General features: G+C 39.0%; 1 protein-coding gene across 3 annotated transcripts in view; it reads right to left on the reverse strand.

Annotated features, from left to right (window-relative positions):
* The window catches only part of srgap2 (SLIT-ROBO Rho GTPase activating protein 2), a 132,872-nt gene that overhangs the window by 80,669 nt on the left and 27,042 nt on the right, over nt 1-25,161 (reverse strand). Inside the window, exon 1 of one of the 3 annotated variants that reach the window (XM_055184782.2) lies at nt 6,889-7,264. The exons of the other annotated variants lie outside the window; for them this stretch is intronic. The gene's annotated coding sequence lies outside the window, so the exon portion shown is untranslated. Of the gene's footprint in view, nt 1-6,888; nt 7,265-25,161 lie in introns of those variants that run through there. 3 annotated transcript variants of the gene reach the window in all.

Consider the following 25,161-nt stretch of genomic DNA (forward strand, 5'->3'; position numbering starts at 1 on the left):
GTTAACAGATGCCTAGACAACTTAAGATGCCAACAAGTTCTTGGATAGACCGTAAAGACTCCTCAAACTGAGAAATGAATATTCACTATTATCAAGAAGCCTCTTACATGAGTCATATAAGCAGGTCGCCTGCTGGTTAGTGGTACTTTATAGACACAGAAAAGTACCAGTTTCACTTCAACTGCAATAGTTTGCGACAACACCTTCAAATAGCTATTCTTACCTATCTGCAATTCAGACGATTTGTTTGAAGCAAGATCACTTAGATTTTCCATTGAATCATGAACAAGGTCAATTGACCTTAATTCAAATGGCCCGTGCCTGATTGAGAAGCATCATAATGCGACATTAAAGCTTAACCGATCTTAAAGCGATCGGACTGCAGTGACTACTGTGCATGCATTTGCCGAACAAGCATTATAACGACATAATTGCATAGCTGCATGATGGTTTATGTGACACAGATGTTCCCTTTTTTGTGGCCAGCGTGGTACAAAGTGGTGACTGGGTCTTCATTATAGGCCTGAACAAAACACAGCGTTGGGTTATACCTGCTGGTCCCCAAACAACAATCATCACAGGGTCCTGCTGAGATTTCTGCTCAGTCAGGGTATTAGACAGCCATGTATTATTGATTCTGCTGGCTTTTAGTTAGAGGCGGAAGGGGTGGGTAAGAGAAACAGAAAGACAAGCTGGTATAAGACAAAAGAGGAACAAGGAACCAAATGTGTTAAATGATAAAGCTTAAATATATTGAATAGTTCATGCGCACACACAAAAATCTCATCACATACTCACTCTTATGTAATAATATGCAACAGACTGAAATTTAAGTGATTATTTACTAAAATAATGGCCCTTTACTGCCTGCATCTGTACGCATAAAATATAGCAGTAAATGACAACCTCAAGAGCAGATGTTTTTGATTATAAATATAACTACACAGTTGACGGTACCTATCGAATTCCATAGTATTTTTTTATTCTACTATGGAAGTCAAAGTGTGTTGTCAACTGTGTGGTTTAATAAAAATATCTTCTTTTGTGTTCAACATAATAAAGAAACTCATTCAGGTTTAGAACAACATGAGGGTGAGTAAATAACTACACAATTTTAATTTTTGGGTGAACAATCCCTTTAACTCTTCCTTTTAAACACCCTGATTTATAAGGAATAATGTTAAACATTGTACATCACCGGTTCATTGGACTGTAATCTGATGGTACAGCCAAATCTGCCCTCCTCCCCTTCTCATCCCAGCTGTCACTTTTCTCGTTTCCCTGAGAGCGTCTCAGTCGGCTACCTTAAAAACCACACCCCAAATCTGTCATATCTCATTACAATCCCTGGCCAGGGCACCAATCTCCAGGCTGGTCGCCAGGGCTTTCAAAGCAAGCAAGATTTAAAAATCTACAGGAGGTAGACAGCAAGACTGCTGTCCTTAAAATGCAGTCACCATGTTTTAGATTCTGGAGCACTGGGGTGCCATGGTGACTAAGCGGGTGAGATTAGTGCCACCAAAACATTTCAAAGGGGTTTGAGGACAACACTAAGTGAAAGGAAATGAAGGGTTAAACTTTAGCATTTTCAAATACACAAGCAACCCAGCTACTCGGTTGTTGTCACATTAGTCATCCTCACAGTTTGGATATCTGAGGTATTCACTGTAGCAAACACCCTGACGCATCTAGTAAATTATAAATTAAACGATATCTAAGCAGAATGTCTATATTTTGGCACATTTCCTCCCTCAAGTATCTATCAATAGAAACAAAAGTTTCAATCTGTCAGTTTCTGGCAGCATTGGCCCAGTTTCAGCTTAAAAGTGCGTCGGCAGTTTAGATAAGTGGGTTTTGGAAAGAGCATACAAGGCGAATAAAAAAAAAAAAACATTGAAAATGATTGAGGATTTAAAAAATGCTGAGGATTTTTTAAATAAAAAATTCATACAGAGAAGTCAAACTAAATATGCAAAGCTTGATGTCATATCACTGTTTTCAGTAAGCATATCAAAAATAGGGTAAAAAGATTCTAGGAAAATCCTAATATTTAAAGAACACGATTCATGATTTAACATTTCCTTTGGTGTGTAAAAGTGTATTAGTACATGTTAACGATATGCAAAAGGTACAAACTCCAAAGTAAACAATGATGCGAGTTATCGTTAGGGCTGGGCAAAAAAAAATTCGATTAATTGTGTGTTCTTTTACATGTGCGATTAAAATTTTTTCCCAAAGGCCACGAATAGATTTTCCCCCATATTTATTTCCGCAAACATTGAATGTAAGATTAACGTTAATCTAATTCTTAGTCTTCTCTACTAGATGTCACCCTCTTTTTTGCCTTGCGCAATGTTACCAAGGAACAAGAGGCGAGCCTGTCATTCATTCATTCATTCATTCAGTCAGTCTATATTCTAATATAATATAATATAATATAATATAATATAATATATAATAATATAATATTCTAATATAATATAATATTCTATATAATCTATATTCATTGAGTTGAATCGAGTATAAAAACCATCCCAAAATCGGAATCGAAAATTGAGCCGAGAATCGAAATCAAATCGATAGCGTGTGAATTGAAATCGAATCGATCTGGAACATTTGAATCGATACCCAGTCCTAGTTATTGTCTCCAACGTTAATCTATTTTCTTGGACTACAACAAACACACGGATTATAGGCAACAGTTTACTTCCTGGGATTGGTGATGTTGAAAGGACCGACATTGTCATAATTCCTCCCGCTTCGGACTCCTGTAAGCATTGCATTGTGAGCGAACCTTTCAAACATGGTAAGGAGCGTCACATTTCCAATCAGGGACAAAGCGCTTTTTAAATCAATGAGTTTTGTACAAAATCTGTGTGTTTTAGGAAGAGAGGGAAATCTGAAGCTACAAAAATGTACGGTATGTGGAAAATAATGTGTTTTTTGAACCATAAACTACGCAAACACATTGTATTATACCAAATACACACACAAAAAAAGGTTTTTAGCAAAGAAATAGGTACACTTTAAGAAACTCTTATAAAGACAATAAAATGTGCTTAAAGAAAATGCAATTATATATGTGATGGTACGCATTCACAAAGCCTTTTTTGAGTGTTAAAAGATAAGGAAGATTCACAAGACATTTGTGCATTTGTTGAAACTGTATTGTGCAGCTTTGAGTCATGCTTTTGTCTTTTTCAAAGCGTATGGGTTACAAGTCTGAAAGGGAGCGGTTGTTTCAAGGAGGCTGGCTGGATGGCGTATATAATTGCGTCACCGAAGGCAGCCTGAAGGAAACCATCCATTCATTTGAACAAACAGGAAGCAGAAGGGTCCCAACAGGAAGTCAGTTTGTACAGCCTACTATAGAGAGAGAGGGAAGAGGGAGGAGTTTTAGAGCAAACTTCACAATGCAAGAGAAATTGGACCAAAACTCCAGAGAAAATGGGAAGAACAGCTGGCTGCAGTGACAACTCGCACCTGAGCTGTATTTTGAGGCCAACTGGGGCCCAAACTACAGTCAAGATAAAGGAATTTTTTTCCCTGTCATATGCGCTACAGTGCCTTAGGTCCCCAAATTGGTCTGTCTATCATTTAATAGCACATTTCAGCAGGGTGGATTCTATTAGTTCCAAGCATGCCAAACCTAATCCTCAAATGAAAGATGCATTCTTCATCGAGGGAAAGGGGGACAGAAAATTTGGGGGGATACAGTTTCAAAAGAAAAACATTTTGTAAAAAGGTTCCAACAATGTTTTGTATCACATGCTTACACCACATGATCCACTTTGCTAATACGTAACTATAGAAATGTTCATGACTTAAGACTTGATTTATTACCATAACTTTTCCACGCGTAGAAAACAGAAAACAAATGTTATTTTCTAGGTTTGACCAAGGGAACTGCATGTGCAGGAAGTGTAAAGTCAATAGAAAGGGCGGAAATGACTTATAAGCTTGTGATGAATGAAACTTTTGGATTATTATGGCACTATTACACGTCGAATGTCATTAAGCTGATGAGGAAGAGACTCATTTATGACTATTTGCTCAATGAGAGTCATCTCAAGGGTCTGTAACCATGACTCTAATGGAAAGCGTGTGTAAGGAGATGGAGAAAAGGCGAAAAGGAAAACCAGGCACATGAATGAAACCACGATGACATGCCAACATCTACACCAATAACCATCAGAATGAATAGATGAAAAGAGACACGCTCCCATTAGAGAGCAGCTGTCAGGACAAAATAAACAATCTCGGTGGGACAAAAGAAGAGGAAGTGTGTGTGTGTGACACGAGGTTCAAAAATAAACTCAACTTGACAGAACATTATCAAAGCATCATTCTCCTTGATTTCCATAATCAAAACGGTTACCATGGAAACCGGAATCTCTGTGAACACTGAGGTTGAAAATCGCAATCGCTCAGAGAATTCCCTTGATTAATTGCTAAAACATTTAAAGTAGATAATTGTCCTGTGATGATGACCCATATTTACCGCTCCAGGGCAAACGTGCTTCAATGTGGAAGAGGAAACACAGCGTGGGATTTCCTTTTGGAAAATGCTCCATCTTCATAACTGCTATTCCAAAGATCCAAAATTTATACAATGTCCTATTTATACAATGTACAACGCGAATACAGTTCTCACACACAGGGATTTAATTGGATTAAAAGAAATACCTTTAGAACAGGTATAATGGGTAACAAAACAAGATGGCGGACACAAAGGAAGAAAGGACATACATCCTAAGTACTGTATATGCATGCATTACATTTGTCCATTTGTCAGGTGCTCCTAGGTATCCAAAGCAACTTACAGTGCATTACAATGTATACATTTTGCCAGTATCCATGTTCCCTGGGGATCGAACCCATGACTAGAGATTAGGGGTGGGCCGATACGATATTCTGTATCGAAATTAGTCCAGAATTGGCGAAAATGGCCAGATCGAATATTGTAGAAGTCAGGGAGTACAATCCGATCCAATACCAACACAGACCTTGTCATGGCAACTTGGCGTAAAGCGCGACTTTTGCTGAGCAACATGAATTTGCTGAGCAACATGAATTTGCACAAAGTTGCACTTTAAATTGTCCAAAGTTACACCTTAAATTACATTTAGAATTTTTGTGCTGACTAACAAAAAAATTTGATACTAGTCTGTTTGAAACATTTAAATAAAAATGAAGCAGCAGTATTGCACAATGTTTCATTTAGTCTTGAATTTGCACAGTAATTTGTTGCACAGTAAAATGTTTGAGTTCTGTAGCTCTGTTTAAGCTTTTTGTACGGCTAACAAATGTGTTATTTGCAGCTTAATTGATTAAAAGGGCAATAGAGATTGTATTGTATTGGTATCTGTATCAACAGATACTCAAGGTTGTGGTATCGACATCGGTATCAGACATGAAAAAGTGGTATCTTTTCACGAGGCTGTTTGACCGACATGTCAAACAACCAATCACAACCCCACAATAACGAGCCAGCTGGCAACAAGTCAGTTATTGAAATAACCAGCCGCAACCGAATAGCATCTAAATAAACAACATTACTCACCATAGAACAACGTTGTGCACTTCATCAGCAGCCACACCAATGAGACGCTCCCGGTAAACATCTGTTTAAAGCATATCTCTCCACTTTTAACACCTACAAGCAATTCGGGAGAACCAAACTTTTTGACTTCACTAACTGCCTCAAGCAAAACTCTTGGACGTCTTTTAGAGAGTCTATGACGCGAACTTTGCATATTTTTGAGAATCCAATGTTTAGCTGATCATGATAACTGGTCATTATTATCCACGTGAACACGACTGATTCTCTTCCTCAATGGAATGTCAGAGCTTTGTTTTCCAGGGACCGAAACTAATCAGGACACTCGCGTCTCCTGGAAATCTGGTTTATTTCAACCAATCAAAGACGACTTTGACATTCCCACAGTGTTTCCAGGAAAGTGTATGATAAACATCAGACATTTAGCCAAAATTCAGTTGGCGTGACGTCTGAGGCTGAGACTACCAACAAACTTTCTGTATCAGCAAATTTCAGTCTGAATAATCGGCGGAAACATTTGAAGGTCCCATTCTTCTTGATCCCATTTTTCAAACTTTAGTTATTGTGTAATGTTGCTGTTAGAGCATAAATAATACCTGCAAAATGTTCAAACTCAAAGTTCACTGCCAGGTGATATATTTTCTTTAACAGAATCCCCCTTTCAAAGCCTACAGTGAATGTCCGGTTTGGACTACAGCCCTCTACTTCCCGATTGAATGATGTCAAAATAAGAGTTTTTGACTAAACTCCGCCCACAGGAATACGTCAGTCGCCGGCTAAGCTCAAACGGCTCTGCTAAGCTAAGCTGCTGTCGAATCACAACACACTAAACAAAGTACACAATCAGAACTCGTTGTGTATTTCTGAAGGAGGGAGTTTATAGAACAAGGAAGACATTAGACTGTTTTTAGGACAGTGAAAGCCGCGCTATACAGATAAGTAAATTGTGTGAAAAATACAGCGTTTTTTTTACATGTGAAACATGAACACATGTTATATTGCACACTGTAAACACAATCATAGCTTTAAAAACACAGGAAGAACGGGATATTTAATATCGGTGCATCTCTACCCATAAACATATCTGCTAATGCAATGCTCAACCAACTGAGCTACAGGAACACTCACTTGCTCTGCAAGAACACCATATCGGTAATCAGAATATATTGTGGAATTTTAGGTTTAGCCAGAGGAAGCTGATACTGATCTAAATCTGTTAATAATAAAAGAAATGCAGCTTATACATACAATCCACTATTGATCTGTCCACAACAAAATACATACTGGTAAAAATAAAATATATTTTAGTTCACTAGCTTACACGATACCTGTGGAGATCAGTTCACCGTTTCATGGCAGAAGTTCAGGGCATTCCAACAGAGGTCCAACAAAAACATCTGGGGGACGGAGGGCAGCTCTAGCTCCCCGGTACTGTAGGTTTTGTCAAGAATGAGGCAAACGTAAACGTACCCGCACAGCGGGATGAAATTCCTCTCATAAAGTCTACTTCTGTACTGTAGCTGTGGAGCTTAGGGATAAGAGTATGACCTCAAAAATCCACAGTAGGAGGTTGTGATATATTTGAAAAACAAGACAAAACAGGATAGGTTGAATAAAAACGGACAAGAAATGAGAAACGAAAGAAAGTTCAACACTAGCGGATTCCATTTCCAAGTCGATTCTTGTTTACAGAGGCTTCAGGCCAGCTTACACTGGGCACGAGTAGAGAGGAAATTCTTTGGCTGTTAGGAAAACAGAAGTCAACCTTTACTCCAGTCTAAAAGCCAATGATGATGCCTGTCGCAAACTGTCTCACGGCCTTGCTGACTGTCCTATCTCATTCGTACAACATTGACTGTAATGATCGAGTGCCAGGGACTGGGGCTGAACATCTTCAATTAGCCATTGGCACATGGTTCGGTTAACACTTTAGGCTGTCCATTAACACACAGCGAGTGCCAAAGAGGAAATTATTGAGGAGTGATCGGGGTCTATTAATGTCTGGTGTTGTCGATTCGCCCTGCAAGTCTGTTTTTAAGGTTAAATGTAACCAAATATGGCGGCTTTTCAAGATGTAATATATTAGTCTCAGGGGTCCCCAAAATGTGCCTTTAAAGGGGATTTTTTAAAGATGTAAAATAAATCTTTGGTGTCCCCAGAGTGCGTATGTGAATTTTTAGCTCCAAATACCATATAGATAATTAATTATATAATGTTAAAATTGCCACTTTGTAGGCCTGAGCAAAAGTTTGCCTTTTTGGTATGTCCTTTTAAAAACAAATGAGCTGCTCTCCGCACTAAATGGCAGTGCCGTGGTTGGATAGTGCAGATTAAGGGGCGGTATTATCCCCTTCTGACATCACAAGGGGAGCCAAATTTCAATGACCTATTTTTTCACATGCTTGCAGAGAATGGTTTACCAAAACTAAGTTACTCGGTTGATCTTTCACACATTTTCTAGGTTAATAGATGCACCAGGGACCCAATTATAGCACTTAAACATGGAAAAAAGTTAGATTTTCATGATATGTCCCCTTTAAAGTCAAGTTTGTGTTTTTCTTTTTTACATTGCTTGGAATTCTATTGTGACAGCAGCCTAAGAGCACAGCGAGATGAGTGAAGGCATCTGCTTACACCACATATTCTCACAAGAGTTCTCATTAAATGCATTTTTCTATCTGTGACATTGCCAGAGGAGAAGCAGAGCCAATTAGCACAGAAAATGATGGGTTGCTCAATAGACAGAGAATGAGAGGATGTGTGTGTGTGTGTGTGTGCTTGTGTGTGTGCGTGTGCGTGTGCGTGTGTGTGTGTGTGTGTGTGTGTGTGTGTGTGTGCGTGTGCGTTTCACAATCTGCTGTACTTTTCTCTTGGATTTCTATCGGAGAAATGAAACCTTTCATTCCTCTCTCCCGTTTTATCAGAAAGAAGAACATTGTAATAATTCTCAGATACACTGCTTAAAGGGATAGTTCACCCAAAAATTAATCATTTACTTACTCTCGTGTTGTTAACCTGCTTAAATTTCTTTGTTCTGATTAACACAAAAGAAGATATTTTGAGAAATGTTTATAACCAAACCGTTCGTGGACCCCATTCACTTCCACAAAAAGAATACTATGGAAGTAAATGGGGTCCACGAACGGTTATTTCTCAAAATATCTCTTCCTTTGTATTCATCAGAACAAATACATTTATACAGATTTGTAACAACATGAGGGTAAGTAAATAATGACAGAATTTCAGTTTTGGGTGAACGATTCCTTTAAACCAGTGGTTCCCAACCTTTTTAGCCCTAAGTACCCCCACAGCCCTATCAGTAAGGCTCAAGTACCCCTTCATCGAAACTAAACCAAAGTTGTGTTTTAAAGACAAATAATTAGTAATTTTAATTAATTAATTAATTTTAAACATTAAAGTAAAAAGCACTGACTGATGAAGCATGTTTATTTCAACAAACCACTACCATTGCGATCACTGTTTTCATTTTATCAGCTCATTTGCATTTTAAAAGACACACCCAAAAACGGCACATTTTGCTCAGGCCTACAAAATGGCAATTTTGACATGCTATAATTAATTATCTGTAGTGTGTTTTGAGATAAAACTTCACATATGGACTCTGGGAACGCCAAAGACTTATTTTACAAATTAAAAAAAATCATCATATGACCCCTTTAAGGGCCAGATTTACTAACAGCTTGCGCAAACCGTCATTTTGGCGTTAAATAACGACTGAACTTACTAAAGACACGCAATAGATATTTAGCTCTGAAAAGGTGTTATTTTTGCGACCTTATTGCATATGCATTTGTGGAAGTTTTCCTACATTAACATTAATGCGAGGAGAGTATTAAATTTTGCCAGAGGAACATACTTTAAAATAAATATATAGTTTGCCAAGCCATGCTATGTTTAATTTGCTGGAGAAAAGAGGAGGAGAAGTCACGAGGAGAAGTAAAATCAGGTATTTCAAAACTAATTTTACCCTTCATCTTTCGTCCTCCGGTTCATAGTGTACTTTTACTTAGCTGGAATTTCACACTCCGCGGTCCGCATTTTCATTGCGATGTCCTGCCGAGGTCTCTTATTTGCGACCCTGTACTAATTTGCGCTGCTAGTAGATTGCAATGGTCATTAGAGAAATGTGCTTGTGTCATTATTGTGCCTGTGTATTTTATTTGCGCCTTTGTAGTAAATCACACGCAAATTTTCAACTCCGGCGCTTATTTGGAATTGAGCTCTCACGTCCTTTTTAGTAAATGCCCTAAATTTACTAAAATCTCAATTTAAGTTACTGATAATTAAAATGTGCAAATAAGTTAAATTATTCTGTTCAAATATATAGAGAAACAAAATGTGTTTAGGCATTATCTATAAATACAAAAGACATCGGGACAAAATATGTTAAAACAAAATATGCCAAAAACAATACAAAAGTTATTTTTGCATAATTTGAAAATGCAACGGCAGCGGGAATGAATATTATAAAATTATTTAAACATTAATTATAGGTAATAAACTTTGTGTCTTTAGAAACTATTCAGGTTCATTAAAAATAGTCAGATCGTTCTAGAGTTGGACGTCACTATTGCGTTTTGGATCATGCAGCGCATTTACAATGCTTTCCTCACAAAAATCAATCGTAGGTCAGTGACTGGACAAACGAAAGACATTTTTATTAAAAGTAAATGAGATCAAAGCAAAATGTAAATCTTTTCGCGTACCCCCTGGAAACTCTTCGCGTACCCCCTGGGGTACGCGTACCCCCGGTTGGGAATCACTGCTTTAAACTACCCCTAGTCCAAACCTACAGCAAAACACAAGTTAAACAAATTACACAGTCTTTAACCTCAACCTGTGAAACATGACGTTAAAGCCCGAACACAAACTCAAGCTCATTTGTTTGCCTTATACCAGATAAAACTGTTTCACTTGGCTTCATGGCTAAATGTTTAAATCTGACAGATTACCTGTGCTGTCACAGAAAACGGCCTGTGACACCTAGTTACGATTTGACGGCTGTTGTGGGGGTTGTGTGTTGTCGACGTTCCCTCCGTTTTACCTCTAAATTCCACTAATGTGTTTTTCCTCCCATTTAGGCCACTTAGAGGTCACATGTGAGCCCCTGCGGTCTTCAATCAAGTCAATTAGAGGAAACTCTCCATGACCCGATACCTCCCCCTGACCCGTGAGTGAACGCGCATGTGTGCTGCTGACTCCACCCATTGTTTGTGATAGACAACCACGAGCAACCCTAAGGCAACCAATGGGAAGCAAGCAATTTTTGATATTATTAAAGGGGATATATGAGATGAACAAAGACAATGATATGTTTGAAACTAAATTGCTTACTGGGCAGTCTACACAAATATTTTCACCTTCAAATATATTTTTTAGAAACAATTATGGGGAGCACAATAAGAAACATTGGTAAACACAGCATAGTATGCAAATATGTGTAGTATGCAAAGCATGCACATCATATACTGCAGAGAGAGACAGCCACAGTTGTAATACTGATACCACACAGACTTTACACAGTACTATTCAACCTATTACATTAGATGTTCAAATTCCCTGCGTTAAAGGTCACGTCCTTCCTGATCCCATTTTTTAAACCCTAGTTAGTTTGTAATGTTGCTAAAATAGCATAAATAATACCTGTAAAATGATAAAGCTCAAAATTCATTGCCAGGCGATATATTTTCTGTAACAGAATTCGCCTTTTAAAGCCTACAATGAACGGCCGGTTTGGACTACAGCCCTCTACTTCTTGCTTTAATGACGCCAGTAAAACAGTTTGTTGACTAAACTCCGCCCACAGGAATTCGTCAGTTGCCAGCTAAGCTAACGGCAAGCTAAGCTGCTATCGAATCACAACACACTAAACAAGCTACACAATCAGAACTCGTTACGTATTTCTGAAGGAGGGACTTCATAGAACAAGAAAGACATCAGCCCGTTTTTAGGACAGTGAAAACAGCGCTATAGAGATAAGTAAATTGTGTGAAAAATACTGCGTTTTTTACACGTGAAACATGAACACATGTTATATTGCGCACTGTAAACACAATCAAAGCTTCAAAAACACAGAAAGCACAGACAAGACATGCATGCAGTTTTATTCTGCATGGTTTAATAGGAAAATATTGATGACGTAGCTGATCTGTTCCTGCCCGTAATAATGAATCGACCTTCTGTCTGACTTTAGGGTTTGTGTCACTGATGCCACTTCCCAACCTCACCCAGCCCTCCCCAGACCCAATGCCACAAGCGGCCACAGCCATCTGGGATGCAGTCTGGTCTCCTTCTCCACTCCCCAGTGCGCCATGTACTGCATCGCTCCTTCTCGATGCCGTGAAACCAGCCAGCCATCTGGCAAGTCGGATATCGTGGCCAGGAATTACAGGATCGCATGGTTCTCTCACATTAATATACTCTCCAGGTTAACATGGAAAAGATACAATTATTACTGCTTATCATTGTATAATACCATTTGTGCCTTGTACATTGATGATCAAATTGTGAGGCTTATTGAAAAAAATTGTGCTGTTATGTTTCTATTGCAGATTAAAAACGGAAACCAAATATGTACGGTTGGCACTTTGACCAGTTCCAGTAAGCAACCACATAATAACAACCTGCTGTCCATTCACATCACCCTAGCATCACGGCAGTGACTTTTGCAAAGTCAAGCACCATTGAGAGCAGTACTACTGATGAAAGGTATAGCTTGTAATCAGTGGCGCCTTGTGACTGCTCATCTGATACAAATTCAAAATATGTGTTCGGTGTGTCATGTGTGTTGCTTGTGCTTTCAAAATATGTGTTTGTTGCATCACGTGAACCATGTGCATCACGTGTTTTGTCAAAATAAGCGCCTGCTGCACACGCGTCAAAACTGTTTATGATAAAAAAAAGACGCTCACGTTCATAAAATACACGCAAGACACTTCCTTGACAGTAAACTCTGATTATGCATGAGATTATGCGAGTATCTGGCAAACGCGAGTGTCTCTTTTATCATAAACCCTTTAGACGCATCTGCAGCAAGCACTTATTTTGACAAGACACGTGACACACATAGGATCACTTGCGCGCAGAACACATATTTTGAAATTGCGAACCACACACATGATGGGCTACATACATGTTGTGACGAACTTTGCATCGAGCGCCCTTGAAAAAAGAGGTCACCGGACGCCACTGCTTGTAATACTGTATAGTCGCTTTGGATAAAAGTGTCAGATAATACATAAACATAAATAATAATTCACATCTTTCACTGGCACAGTGAGAACAAAAAACAAACCATCTGCTTGAATTTGTCTGCAATGACAGCTGCTTAAAGTGTACGTAGGTTGATTATCTATGAGAAAGTGTGATATTGATAGACAGACTTCTCTACCCAACCCATTTCTGCTAAAAACAGCATCTTATCAGGCAGAAAGCAGATGAGACTAACAGAAGCACAACGGAGGGTGGAGAGGATTGAAACCAATGATCTGTTCAAACAGATGTTGAAGTAAAACCGCAAGGCTTTCGCATAAATCACTCTTAGCGCTGGGCAGCTGGACAATTTTCACTCCCAACTACAAACATTTTGCACGCATATGCAGAACTCCACCACAAAGCCTGATGAACTTAGCCTCTCGGTTTGTGTTTACAAATGGACAACGCTTTATAATCAGCTTTCCCGCTAGTCTGGGGATTTCAAAGAGGGGGTGCGTTAATCCAGCAAGCTTTGGCAGGAAGTTTAAAACAACAGCCTGGGCGACAAACCGGCAGGCGGGGAACATTAGCTTGCATCATGCGTATGTTCACATAGTGTGATAATAATTTACCCTTGTGTAAGAAACACAGGGGGTGGAGGTCAAACTCCGAAACTGCACCCTGAAAGAAGAGACCTTCGCACCAGTATTCAGACCCTCAAATATTTAAGTTTAGGGCCATGTCTGTTTCTATGCCCACTATAAGAAAATATACTCTACCCTTCAGTATATTCAATTCTTTATGGGGATTCCTGGTGATGGTAGCTTTGTACTTGCACTGTGCAGTAAAATGCCAGGCAATGCTTTATGCCTGACACAGACAAACAGTGGGTGGCATTTCCTCAATAAATAAACACAGTGATGTTTATAGGGCTTAGAACTAAAAGAGACAACTGGGCAAGAAAACGAATGGGTTGGCGCTACAGACAAAATTTAACACACCCGTCAGCTGACTTTTCATCATCTAGACAAGTTTTCTTGACAATACTCACACAACAGAAGCCCAATGAACACGTGGGATAACCTACAGGGTTCCCACACCTTAGTTAACTTCAAATTCAAGGACCTTTCAAGAATTTCCAGGTCCAATACCCTCAAATTCAAGGAATAAATGTGGGGACACATTTTTAGTGAGAGCGAGGTTACATCATGTTACCTTTTAAGATACATTGTTACAGTTCCCTTTCGAGGGAACTCGTGCTGCGTCACTGCGGTGACACTTTGGGGACGCCTCCAGGGGTAAGTGCGTCTGAATGTGTATATCAACTTTAACCAATGATGAGGTTTAACGACAAAGACAGGATGACGCGGGAACCAGGAAGTATATTGGTATCTGAAATATTGCCAAAGACGGCGTTACAGGGACGCAGGAAGTATGGCAAGGGAGATGCAGCTTCTCGTTCCCTTCTCATGGAACAACAGTTACATAGGAACCCGAGACGGTTTCATGTGTCAAACACAACTATGCAAAAAAGCATTTTGGTATGAATCAACATTCGCATACAGAAGATACAAGCATTTAAAGCGAACAGTTTAGCATGTGTGCTTAAAAAGTCTATAATTTTTATGATATTATCCTACACTACACAGGGAATAATATGGATTTTTTCCAGAATCCCCCCAGATTCACAAACTTTCCAGGATTTCAAGGACCCGTGGGAACCCTGAACCTAAAACATCAAGCCCATCAGTGCCCGACCTCATGGGTCCTCTTGTGACCGATGAAAAGATATTCCTCACAGCCATGTTACAACATCAACACAGAAAAGCTTTCCTAAGAGAACGGAGGCTGTTATAGCAACAAGGAGGACCAACTCCCTATGAACACCCATTAAATATGGGTGTGCACATGCACTACCGTTCAAATGTTTAGAAACACTCATATACATTTTTCACATTTTAGAATAATAGTAAACTTAAACTCGAGTCTCATTAGACTTCATATGTGGTTTTAACTTGCACTGCAATATCTTACTTTGACTTGACACAGTTGCCGGCAGCAGATTTGATCTCATTCAGTACTATGAATGAGCAGGAAGAGACGCCAAGTCCATAAAGGATGGTGTGGTGAAAGAGGAAAATAATACAGATGGATAAATAAATGAGTTTGGTGCTAGGCGGCACGGAAGAAGGGGGCTTATCAGGACCTGACATTCCCATGCTGAAGATAACAGCTGGCACTGGAGCCGACAGTGTGCGGTGGGATGCTGATACCATCACCTACCTCCAATCATACATATAAATCTACAGACAACAAAGTCATCAAAATGAAAGTGAGTGAGAGAAAGTAGGACAGAGAGAACAAAGTTAATTCTTAAAGGGGACATGCCACAAGACTTTTTTAAGAAGTAAAATAAATCTTTTGTGTCCCCACAGAGTGCATATAAGAAGTTTTAGCTCAAAATACCATATAGATAATGTATTATAACATGTTACACTTGCCATTTTGTAGGTATGAGCATGAGCCATTTTTGGGTGTGTCCTTTTAAATGCAAATGAGCTGATGAAATGCAAACACTGATCACCATGATGGTGGTTTGTTGAAATTATTTTCTCCTCTCTCTCTCTCTCTCTCTCTCTCTCCCTCTCTCTGCACTAAATGGCAGTGCTGTGGTTGGATAGTGCAGAATAAGGGACAGTATTATCATAATAAGATCTCCTTTTGACATCACACAGGGATCAAAATATTACCTATTTATTTACATGCTACCAAAACTAAGTTACTGTGTTGTTCTTTTTCACATTTTGAGGGTTGATAAAAGCACTGGGGACCAAATTATAGCCCTTAAACATGGAAAAAGTCAGATTTTCATGCTATGTCCCCTTTAAAGGTGCATTGTTCCCTTTCAGTGCAATTCTTCTTATTCATTTTTCAAAACAGGTTTTCCAAATATGTGAAATCCAGGTAAAGTCCAATCTAGTTATGAGATTGTAGCATCAAAATTTTATCTCACTCATTGATTTTACATTGACCTCAATCTTTGACATGACCTTCAGGGCTCCAGACATTTTGCCACCAAAATTTGAGAGTGTGCCACTGAATTTTACATCCAGTTGCACATGTGCGACCAGTAAATTTGACCTTTTTTTGTGATGTGACACTGAATTTGAAAACAGCACATTGTACTTTCTGTATCTATCATTAAAGTATTTATTAGTAATACAGTGGAAATTAGTAGAAATGTAATTATTTGGGTAGCATGTTGATTAACAGTTTGTGCCCCTACATTTTCTGGTTGTGCCCCTACATTTTCTGGTTGCGCCCCTAAAATTTTCAGTTGGGGGCCACTGTGCTCCTAGTGAAAAAAGTTAGTCTGGAGCCCTGACCTTACTTGATCAATATTCAAGATATCAAGATGAGAGAGCATTTTATCTTCAATAAGATTACATACAAAACACACAGGCCAGTAATTATAGGAGTAACAGCCAGCAGACACTAGCAATAAGCACATCTCGGTCTCACATTCATATTTACTTTCATTTTGCTATCACTTTATATGGCAGTTTGCTTTGTATCAACTTATCATTCATGCAATAGTGAACTAGAGTCAGCGGCTGGCATCAGTCTGGCAGTGCTGACACCAGCAGTAACAGATGAGCAGGTCTGGCCTGAATGCTCCAGAGATCTGCAGAACAAGCATTTAAGAGATGATGTATTTAAAATCATCTCAAGAACATCCCTTTCCTAAAGGTGTTCGAAGGCAAACTAATAATATTCAACAAAAATGAGGCCGCAGGAATATCTAATGTACCTTCTCTTGCCTCAAACTAAATAAAAATGCATCACTGTGGTAGGCTATCTCTGCATGCACAGACATCTGTTCATTCCTAACATGCCACACGTAACATGTTCATTCTGATGTCTGTGTTGATCATTGATAAGATAGAGTATTTACACTATAAAGACCCATCTATTGAAACACTGTAAAGTTGCCATCTTTTAAAATCATGTACATTTAGATTTATGCATTAGCCAAATGCTTTTATCCAAAGCGACTTACAGTGCATTTAATCTACAGTACACATTTTTTATCAGTATGTATGCATCTTACTAGGCTTCTCACTCAGCTGAGATACAGGAACACCAATCAGTATTGTATGTGTTAACTGATAAAACCAGTAAAACAGAGCTTGATCTGTTTAATCCTTCTGTAATGCGAGCCACAAGGGAACGAATATGACCTCATACTCCTTCACACTACATCTTCCAAATGGTACATTATGCTCAGGACAAGGAAGCATTGCAGAACATTGAGCAAATTAACAAAATGGCCATTCTGGCTGGTGACCACCTGCAGTTAGACTAAGCCAATGTCTTGTTCTCTATATGATCTCTACTTTGGGATGATGTTTACGGGAGTGTGAGGTAAGCTGACCCCTGCCCATTCAATGGCACAGCCTGTTTAGAAGGCAGAAATGAGATTAGTGAGGGGCACAGGACTGCCTGGTGCCCATTGTCTGCCACTGTACCCATGCATTATCACACCCACACAGGTTTTTGCTAGGTCCACCCCTAACCTCCATGGTGCTGACGTATGCAGGGACTTTATGTGCCGGGTACAAGTCCCAATATTTAAAGACTTGTCACTTGTCTCTATCACTGCCATACTCTTAGGTCCACAGGTACACAATGATATTACGCAGTGCTCGAAAATAATCCCCTGCTATTAAAAGTTACCAAGGGGACTATTTTTGGGCACTGCTTAATATTATTGCGCCTGCTGCAGCCATGATACGGCATCAAAGTCCTTGATTATTACACCGGAATGAGAGTATAGTTCCTAGCCATATCGGCCTAGAAAATCGCAACCTTTAATTTTCCGTCAGTCTTAGTACACGATGTAACTACAGAAGAGTCGCGTTTTAAATAGGAAAAATATCTATATAACTCTTTGGTTATTTTTAGCGCGATGCTAATGGTCTAATCAGATTCAATTGATTATGCTAAGCTATGCTAAAAGTGGTACGGCCAGACCCGGAGATCAGCTGAATGGATTCCAAAACAGTAAAAATCTATTTATTGGGGAGCTGGAAAATGAGCATATTTTCAAGAAAAGTGGAGTTTCCCTTTAAGCATAAATCTAAAGCGTAAACTGAGCATAAAGCTTACTCTGCAGTAGAGACGGCATTTAAAAAGCAAACACGTACTGGCTCTGCATGACAGCTGATAATAAATTTGCTCTCTATATTTTAACCACACAGGTATTTATAAAAAGCTACATTATAACATTTTAATTGTAGCCACACTTCTGTATGACTTGTGTGGGTTTGAAATACTGTTTATCTAGCTTGCAGTATTGTATTGTGGGGGGCATTAGACTGGCACGGTCATGGTCCAAAAGCGCATTAAAGTTTCAAAGTACAGCGCTGGCGAGACAGGCGCGATGATGATTTAGTAGCTTGGTCGAAGCAGCTTTAGAGACACACATCGTTTTAATACTACATAAATAAAGAGGTTATTAAATTACTGCGCGCGAAACAGACACCGCTCACACCCGGTGAAACTGTGGCGTATGCTGAATTCCAGCACGAGGTTGTGTTTGTACGAGGAACAGTGCTGAATTGTGTTGGTGGACCGCTGCGGTTCTCCTGAACTCAACACTTCATGGTATATATCCTCTGCTCGACCAAAGAAAACTGTTGGAAAAGAGCACACATTATATTGTGAAAGAGTGTGTGCGTGTCTACGTACACTAAAACAGTCACAGCGTGCATTAACCGAGACTTACATCTGAGCAAATATGAGCCTTGTGTCAATACAGGAGCAACGGCGGGGAAAAGTGCACATAGATGGGAGGAGAGTTTCAAGGCTGATCTTATCATAAAAAGTGTGGCCTGCTGAAACACTCGTGCAAACAACATGCACCAAAACATATTGTACCTAATGTAATACAAGACATAACTGATATAACTCTTTACATTGGCACATTGTGAAACTTGAAATACTTTTAAAGAGGACTTTTTCCATGTTTAAGTGCTATAATTGGGTCCCCAGTGCTTCTATCAACAAAGAAATTGTGAAAAAGATCAACCCAGTCAGTAACTTAGTTTTGGTAAACCATTCTCTGCAAGCATGTGAAAAAATATTTCATTGAAATTTGGCTCTCCTTGTGATGTCGAAAGGGGATCTTATTATAACAATCCAACCACGACACTACCATTTAGTCCAGAAATCAGCTCATTTGCATTTAAAGTGACAACCCAAAAATGGCACATTTTTGCTCACATCTATAAAGTGGCAATTTTAACATGCTATAATAAATGATCTATTTTGGTATTTTGAGCTAAAACTTCACATACGTACTCTAGGGACACCAAAGATTTATTTGACATCTTAAGTCTTGTGAAATGTCCCATTTAAAGGACAAGTTGGGTTTTTTACACTTAAAGCCCTGTTTTCAGATTGTTTATGATGAAATGAATGGTTTTGACTGAAATTTCGACATATGCGGCTGCCCCTGTTCACTGATATGCTCACACAAAAATCGCTGCAAAAGATGCTTTCCAACAGGTGTTTTAGCATTCGTTGTAAACTTGTGGACCTATTTTTCCAAACGCCTCACACCCGTATATTCTACCGCTGAGAGCTTGAATAATAGACACTCCAGCCCAGTGGGTGGCGATAATCCACCTTTGCCAATTGCAAGAATACAAACAAAGTTCCCGGCGCGGAGTAATACCGTACCTCACATCTAATACAAGTCAATGGAGTTGGACAAAAACTACGATAAAACCTGTTGAAAGCATCTTTTGCAGAGATTTTTGTGTGAGCATATCAGTGAACACCCCTGACCACTCGCTGAGTTTCACGTCTTTGTAAATGAAAGTTTAATGCGTTTTGGAAGGGTTGTTCATGTGCACCTATAAAGCCATTATAGAGGTAGGAGGTGATACAAGAAACACCCGAAAATTCTCGAGCCAACATCATATGTCCAAATTTCAGTCAAAACCATTCTATTTCATCATAAACAATCTGAAAACAGGGCTTTAAGTGTAAAATACCGAACTTGTCCTTTAATAGGATATTTAACATTTCACTGCTTCCTCAATTTATCTTACCACATCAATGCTTTAAGCTTAATATTCATAAAGATTGGGGTCCAGTCCAATCAGTTTTAGGTGTGGGTGGAGCTATGCAGAATAAATTTTTAATTAATTAATTGAGACAGGTAATGTGATATATATCCTGATCCTGTCAAGTATAATTATAATAGATAACATCCAATCCAAATACCTTCAGCTATTTAAATAATGTCTAATAAAACAAATCCTATACAAAAACATTCATAACATATTCAACATGGATGTAATACATTAAACAATAGATTTATTACCCACAATTCAACCACAAAGAGATTAACCAACTCCATATCCGATCAATAAAAATTCACTTTAGCTACTTGTTTTTTTTTTTTAAGTGATCATCGAAGAGCGTAGAAACCCAATAGCTATCGGTCAATAAAACTGGCAAAATTTTAAGTCATTTTTGGCCTCTTAAACCAGGTGGTGTTCAAAATGCAATTTGATCCAAGGATGAGCTTTGTGACCCTGCGGCAAGATCTAACATAATGGCAAATGCACAAGGCCAATAACAGCAATAAATGACTGACTGGGCCTGAGGTTCTCAAATAGACGGTCAGGCACCGAAAAAGAAAACATTTAGGGTGTTATCAAAACCATCTCGAAGCAGTAATTTCATCTGAGAAGTATAAAACTGCCAGGGGAAGTGTTTAAAATGGTAGAGATAACTCTGTTTAAAAAAACTGGATCATAAAAGTTATGTATTAGATAGATATGTATAGATAAATGTCAACCTCTCTCATACAGAATTTAAAGGCTTGACTGTTGTATAAAACAGGATCTTAATGCATCAAATACGCAGTTTGAGCAGATGCACATTATAATGATGTGGCCGGTAACCCCATCATATAATGTCTAAGAGAAACATGCACAGACAGAAAAGACAGATGGGGTCCACCACATATAGCAGAGTTGTGCTTATACTTCAAAGTGTATCGTCGTAAAAGGAATATAATAAAATACTGTTTAAAATATATGTAAGGAAACACTGACCACAAGCTGTTGAATTATTCGAAAATAATGCACACTCAAGATGGTAATGTAGCCCAATGCAAAGCAGATTGTACTGGAGGACTGGACTCAACTATTCCAGTTACCACAGACATTGCTGTGGTGGTTATTTTAAGACATTTGACAGGTTAGGTGTGCGTTTATTAAAAAATAATGCATACCTTGTGGAACAATTCTCAACCAATCAGAATAAAGCATTCAACAGCCACGTGGTATAACATTCACAGCATTTCGTGCCACAAATTTGATTTTAAGTAGTTGTGGCAGTGCCTCACAAACGCGACCGGGGAGCGATGTCGACGTCTGGCCTTGTGTGGTATAACTCATTGAGAATGTAGCTGCATTTCCTTCGCTTAGACAAGGGCGACATTATAACTGCTGTAAAACTTCAAACCCCTTCCTGTCCTCACACACAGACCTGCTTTGTGCTGGCGGCCCAGTCTGGAGTGGAGTGCCCTTTCTGAAGTGCCCGAATTGCCGGGAACATGTGAAGCCTTTTCAGCTACTGCCGTTTTATTCCCTGACCCAGTGAATTTGGAGTTGCTGAGTTGCCAAAATCCCTGGCAAAACATTTGCTTTTGAATAACCATGATCCAGTGGAGACATTCCAGAGTCATGGTGCTCTCATCAAAATCCCTGAATCAATACAGTATCTAATTTAAAAAAAATTTAGCAATACATGAACACATTTGGCAAGTGCTTTTCTCCAAAAAAGAGCTTACGGAGATAGAACAAAGAAAATATTTATTTTATGGGAAGTGAAAGGTATCTCAGGATCTCATTATATGAGCACAGTTGACATAATGTTATACAGTCTCTTGTCTCAAGCCAAGGAGAATAGAGGACACATAAAAACAGCTGAATCAGAATTTGTTGTTTCAATGACTGCAATATCTTAATCATCCAGCAGCAGCCTCTCCACTCCGTCACCCCCCTCCCTTCGCTCTCGGGTGGCATAACTTATCCCGGCAGCTTGCAGACTCTGTGAGAGCGATTTAGTCACTCGATTGGGAACAGCAGCACATCACTGTAATGACTTGGAGAGCGGCAGGATTTCAGGGCCGGGTGGTGGCTGCGACATTACATGTGAGGTGAAATACAACACAGCCATTTAAAAACCGAGGAAATCTCCCAATCGCCTGTGAAGATGCAGCCGCGGGGCAGGAGGATGATGGGTGCAACTTTGTTAGCATTTGCCGGTGAAACAAAGAGTGCACATCCTATTAAAAAGCCCACTGGATTGAATCTATCCTCAAATTGTAGCAAATGACCAGCTCATGACCTGTTCTTGTATGATGGATTGTGCCAATGCCATGTAACACAAGGTGATACATTCATTGTGCTAGCCTCATACTGCAGATGAACACAAATGCAGGAAGTAGGCCAGTGTGAACTGGATGGGAAAGAAGCTTGCAACACCTCAGCAGAAATACTCTGGCATGCGGTATAATACCACTGCACTGCAATATAAAACATCTGACAAGAAAAAGGAAAGGAAGGGAGAATTTGGGCTACTACTGTAGCTAAATCTGTTCAATATCAAGCCTATTGTGAATTGTTTGTTTTTAAATCCAAAATCAGGAAAATTCATCTTGTGATTGACAGATACATTGGCAGAGCTGACATGTTTACTTTTAGTAAATGTTACATTTATGAAAACATAATTGTCAGGCATGATACATGTAGACAAGAGACAGTAACCTCAATTAACCTACTTAAGTGTGTGTCATTAATGTTAATCAAACAACCCAAGACAAAGAGAAAATCACTTCTGTAGCTCTAAAAAATATCAATTACATTTAATTTATACAATAAAGATATTATTCATGTACCTTATGCTAATTTTAGACCTTCCTTAATGTGCAACTTTGTTCTTTTTTTATAAATGTTCCGAAAAATTATCCAATCCGTGCCTCAAAAACGTAATGTAATCCGAACCGTGAGTTTTGTGATCCGTCACACTATTATATGTGCTTAAGCGCTCATTTTGCCAACAAAACACAGACATTTGAAGCAGTTTTACTTACCGCCTATGACTCATGACCTGGTAGGGAGGGACCGCCCCATTTCAACAAAATCTAGTGTTAAACAAACACACACGCACAACTCCGCTGCTACTCCGGATAAACAAACTATATTCATTGTTCCCATAAGGCTGGGTTCTTTGGAAAGCTGAACAAGCTTAAATTTCCCTCACAAAAACAACAACACACTTCTCTGGTGACGTTGATTTTGTGTCAGCTATTGGTTGGTGTATGCGTTCGATATTCTGGTTAAGCCCATATAAGGACTTCCACTGTACATCCTGCAGTTAAATTACAAGCAAGATTGTTACGTAAGAATCTTACATTCGAAAAAACTTGTATGAACCCTGGCGAAGTGCATTCGGCAGAGAAATAGTCCAACTGCTTTTCTGACACTTTGCCTTTAGCATGAGGAATCCAAGTTTTAAAGAGCACCTATTGTCCGATTCACGTTTTTACATTTCCTTTGGTGTGTAAGTGTGTATTAGTACATGTTAACGATATGCAAAAGGTACAAACCCCAAATCAAACGAAGACGCGAGTTATCGTCTCCAATGTAAATCTCTTTTCTTGGACTACAACAAACACACGAATTGTAGGCAACAGTTTACTTCCTGGGATTGTTGACGTAGACAAGACCGACATTATCATTATTCCTTCGCTTCGGACTCACAGCCTGTAAGTTAACTCCTGTTAGCAACTGAATCTTTCAAACATGGTAAGGAGCATCACATTTCCTGTTGAAATCAGAGGTATTCAGAACAATCACAACGTATAGATTAGCTGACCAATCAGGGACACCAATCAGGGACACAGAGGTTTTCAAACATGTGTGTTTCAGGAAGAGAGTGAAATCTGGAGCTTTAAAAATTTACGTTATGTGGAAAATTATTTGTTTTTAACCATAAACCACGCGTACACATTGTATTATACCAAATACACAAAACAACGTTGTTTTTAGCAATGAAATAGGTGCTCTTTAAACAGTGTTAAGTTAGAATGCCTAAAATAGCTTTAAACACCCCCTTTAACATTTACATTCAATGCAAAGTAAATTCATCACATTTAATCCAACAGTTTTGAAAGTGCAGATTTAAATATTTTACTGTTGATACCAAGAATCAATAAGCAGAAGACTTTTATCTTGTAGTGTCAAACTCTAACCTCAGTTGCATTATTTATTGGTTTTCCAGATGCAGACAACTGTGTCTAATTAAAAAACTGATATTTAGACACATTCTTTCATGTGAATTTGTATGCAGTTCTGAATAACAAAAACCAGAACCGATATCTAAAAACAGATCTCGACCCATTTTGTAATCGTGCATGAAAGGCATATGCTGATTTATAGCTTGCACTACAAATTCTGCAACCGAATTTATAAACTTTAAAATCCACAGCAAATCCTTTCATCACCGCTCTCTTTATTCTTGTGTTCTGGGGAACGTCTGGTGCTGTTCTAGTTCCTGCAGCCGCAGGCACAGAAAGCTGCAATGCAGGAGGAAGCATTCGGGACACATTGTCCTGAACCGCACCGCTCGTTTCTGTTCGCTTAATGAATTGTACCGCACCATAAGGTGACTGCAGGTGCTCTATAATTCCACAGCATATACTGAGAGATGCCAGATTTCATCCTGCCAGAGCGATGCAGATTGCAGAAATTGTAAAGATGTCATTTACATGGAAACAAAAGAGAACTGGAGTTGCAAAGTGATGCTGCACATATCTTAAATACATAATCAGTGAAATAACCATCTGCAAAGAGGAAAGCAGTCAGCTCCAGTTCAATTTGGTAGTGTCGAACACTGCGGCTATATTAAGAGTAATTCATCTCCCCTATGGGTTTAATCAGGGGTAGGTTGCTATGAACGGCCATGTGTGTCTGCAGCATAAGACATGGCGGGATGATTATTTTTGACATACATGGACAATCATTGGCAATAACTGAGATGATGAGAACAGCAGTGAGGTCTATATCCCGAAACCTTTCTAATATTACTTGATATTTGAATGAAGTATTCTGCACGCACAAAAATCCCTAAATGAGCCATTTATAGTAATGAAGCTCTCCAGTAAAAATATATCAGACATTACAAACGTTTCACTTCAGGGTATTGGCAGTGGTGTTGCTGTATAATGCTACGCATAAAACCGACTCGAATAATCGGATTTAAAAGCTCTAAATATCTACAGATTGCGCACATGATGGCAA

Source organism: Misgurnus anguillicaudatus, chromosome 14, assembly GCF_027580225.2.
Source record: "Misgurnus anguillicaudatus chromosome 14, ASM2758022v2, whole genome shotgun sequence".
NCBI classification, from domain to species: domain Eukaryota; kingdom Metazoa; phylum Chordata; class Actinopteri; order Cypriniformes; family Cobitidae; genus Misgurnus; species Misgurnus anguillicaudatus.